The 3,986-nt window shown below is 32.9% G+C and overlaps 1 pseudogene; it reads right to left on the bottom strand.

Moving 5' to 3' along the window:
- Window positions 1-526: 526 nt before the first annotated feature.
- On the bottom strand, window positions 527-1,370 carry LOC121128829 (glucosamine-6-phosphate deaminase-like; annotated as a pseudogene).
- Window positions 1,371-3,986: the final 2,616 nt, after the last annotated feature.

Here is a 3,986-nt window from a genome sequence, read left to right as displayed (position 1 = left end):
AAATTTTTTATAACTTACTGGACTAGTGCTTCTTGTGTGAAGCCTTGCTCTGGCTTTAACACGTAGAAATTGTACTACCAGATCTGTTGTAGAGTCCGTGTGGACCAGTCCGAGTCATTGATCTGATCACTGATGGCGATTGTTGGTTCACTAAGAAGTTTACAATGCAATTCCTGGTGCCAGATCCATTTTGCTCCTTATTGGTAGAAGGTCCTTCCCGAAAAGCCTCCATCAACAAAACTTCTGCGCGAATTGATAAATTAAGACTTCATCTCATGATTATTTATTTGTTGATAGAGTTTATTCATCTTTTCCCTCATCAGAAGTATAATGGTTTTTAAAGAAGTCGGTTCGAACTCTTTATAAAAGTGCTACATTGATGTTTGATATGTTCTACTTTTTTAAAATATATTAAAATTGAATTAAATGCTCTACTTTTACACAAATGAACGCAGAAATGATTTACAAATGACTTCAATGTGGGGAGGATAGACTCATTTAGATCTTATATTATATTATAATACATTTATCCTATGATATATGTATGAGGAAACTTCCCAGGGCAGAACTTCCAAGGGCGAAACAGCCCGGGGCGTAACATCCTAGAACCGAAATATTTGACTGTCTTAACTTTTAGCTCGAGGGTGGCATTTTCATCACAAAAGAAAAATATTCTTGGTGCTGTAGAAAAACAGATACAGTACACATGTGATTAATTCCCTCTTCAATTGCCATAGTTAATGTTAAAGCCTTATGAGACCCCATTATGAGTACCATCACCTCTTGAGCATCCATAACTGTTCCATCACCCGCTGTCAATGCCTGTTTGAGAACACTCTCCATATTTCCTCCCAAGAAACGGGAGTTAGCCAGAATAGTATCCTCTTCAAGTGTTTTGACTCTGATCCTTAATACTAAGGAAGAATCAGGTTCATTAAAAGCAATGCGCCCATCTGGCCAAATACCACCAATAAATAAATAACTGCACCCTACTTTTTATTATTTTCTTCATAGATATCACATTCTTTTTCCAAATCCTCGGCGTTTCCATTGAGTAGGTGAACGCTGTGAGGCACAATATCAATATGTATAAAAAGGGTATCTTGCATGTAACTATGATAGCTCTTTGGATGATCCTTGTGTAAATTTATGTACTCATCCATGTTGAAAGTTACAACGTCTTTGAAGGACACTTGTCCATCCTGGTGGCATTTTACTAATCTTTTTACATTCTGAGAGGGTTCCACCAGTTGGTAGTCCAAGGCAAAATGGCGCTCTTGGAGTAGGATTATGACTCAAATACGTCTAACCACAAGCTTGGCGGCCCATTCTCCGACATCCTTATCATTTGGAAGGATTAAAAGTCTCATTATTGTCTCAGGCAAACTTCTGCAATTGTAAACAATTTACAGGAATTTGTTCAATTGATTTCTATGAAAGACACTAGCACTGGAGTATATATTTTGATACATAATGAAATAGATTACCAACATGAATCTGGATTTAACAAAGCTTTCTGGAATAATGAAAAATGGAGCATCAGCAATGGTTGGAGAAAAAAAAGTCTTTGCATTATTCATCAAGCAGCGTTTTGTGCAAAATAACTGAATTTAAAAGACATCATGACTGGTGGGGTCGTAAAAGTAGTGAATTTTATATTGTGAAGAGGACTGAATCATTGTCAATTTCAAGAATTTTTAAAACAAAGCGAAGCAGAGTGTAGCACCCTAAAATATTTTACAAATGTTGATGGTTATCCCCGGGAAAATGCTCGTACGAGTAAATGAATTGAGATAAAAGTTTATATGTGTTTAGCAAGGAATGAACAAAATATTTTTCACTTTCAAGATACACAGTGCCTTGGCAAATTAGCTTTTTTAGTAGACATCACGACCCACAATAGCACTTTGGATCTCGAACTTCAAGGAAAGAAAAAGATTGCATTTGTAATATCTTGGTGATCTTATTACTGCTTTTGAGAGAAAACTTAAACTTTGTGAATCACATCTCCAAGAAGGACACTACTCTCATTTCCCCAAGTCTCCAAAATCACAAGAGTGATATAATCACAGACATCTTATTGAGCTCTATTAATGATTTGAAAAAAGAGTTTTCCTCTCCTTTTTTTTTTTGACTGACTTTGCAATTATAAAATTCTATTTAAATTATTTGGTACTCCTTACGAAACAAATGTGGTGCAAGTGCCAGAAAAATACAATTTTGGAATTAATTGACTTACTATGATATAATGAATCTTTGAAATAGAAATTTCATTTCAAATCCATTAGTTACTTTTACAAGAAATAAACATTACCAACTGGAAATAATAAACATATTATGAATAACGCAAAACTGATGATGTCTTTGATTGGAAGCACATATGTTTGTTAACAATTTCCTTTCAAAATGAAGTACACTTAAAGTAATTTGAGAACAAGATTGTGTGACGACCACCTAAATGAAGTTTTGTTCCTGTATTTGACAAATATTTCACCTGATATAGAAAAAATATCACAAAATAAGCAGAAACAAGTGTCTCATTAAATATTTAGTATTTCTCCTACTTTCCTTTTATTTTTAGTACAATATAGATTTTTCTTTTAAATGGTGTTTATATTTCATTTCTTTATTATAATTCCTCTAGTAAAAAATAAGTGTATTGCTTAAATAAAATTATATTGAATCTTTGTATTCTCTAAACCCCCAGTAAATCAATTATACCTTTATTCAATAACATGGTGTTCCACCATGACTCTGGAGCGAAAGCTATTTGGCCCCTACTCTCCAAAAGGTTGACGACCCCTGTTCTAGTCGATTGAGCTCTACTCGATAGGTTTTGCCTTTTAAAGTTGAGGTTTGTTCTTGTACAACTAAAGTATCCATTACTTCCTTTTGACAAGACTCGTTTTCGTCTAAAAAAAGTATTTTTACTTTATGGATTGCAAGATTAACAAATTGTTCTTGGTAATATCAGAGGGAAGCAATTCCATTGAAAGCAATATGACTATGAGTACAATTTCATTACAATTTATTCTACATTCAGAAGATGCAACTATTGAATGAAGAAGAAACATCCCATGAAACCTCAGCTCACATGTTGTTTAGGTGATTTACTGTGCCACAATGTAAGAAAAAACTTGTTCAATTTGATTAATTCTAATATATGTACCTATTGATGGAATTTATGATATCTTTAGTCTGTTCAATAACAATTCTTCTAACATCAAAATAGCATTTGTTTAGAATATAACAAGATTTCTTGAACACAAATTTCAAAGTTTAACCAGAAGTAATACAATTTTTAGGATGAGTACACATCCTAGAAATTTTGTCATGAAGATCTATTTTAGAGTTTGTTATTTGGTTCATTTTTTTTTTTCAATAGCTTTTATTTTCTTTTGAGATGTTTCTTCTTCATCTATGCTGATTTCTTGTCTTTTCTTCACACGTTCATCAAGTCCAGACGTATTTCACCCTTTAGCCATTAAAATTTTCCCACAATAATTGCATTTACCCTGCAGTCATTTCCTATTTTATTAAAAATTATCTCTGATTTTGCTACAATTAGTAATACACACATCCACAAAGTCCGACATTTAGTTTAGAACTGAGGGTCAAGGTGATAAAAATAATAAAATCAGCATTGTACGGGTTGAACTTGTATTTTATCACTATGTGCATAAGATTAAAGTCAGCGTGTAGAAACTTATTTTTTATTACAAATTCCGGATAGCTACAAAAATAGAGTCGATAAATTTCTTGGGAATTGCCATAAAAATATCAGGAAGGTATGGAATGGGAATATTAAAAAAATAAACATAAAATCAACATTTAAACCCTGATAACTTTAAGAATGTTTTGGAGGAGAGAAAGAATAATGGTCATGAGGTTTCATTGGATCAGGTACAATCAGGTGTGACAAGAGAGGAATAAAAAAAGAATTTAAACAAGGAAATTTGGTAGAATTACTCCGATTTCAATCCCCA

Source organism: Lepeophtheirus salmonis, unplaced genomic scaffold (genome assembly GCF_016086655.4).
Source record: "Lepeophtheirus salmonis unplaced genomic scaffold, UVic_Lsal_1.4 unplaced_contig_6689_pilon, whole genome shotgun sequence".
Lineage (NCBI taxonomy): Eukaryota > Metazoa > Arthropoda > Copepoda > Siphonostomatoida > Caligidae > Lepeophtheirus > Lepeophtheirus salmonis.
The sequence above is the reverse complement of the archived record's forward strand: the minus strand, read 5'-3'. Positions and strand labels throughout refer to the sequence as shown.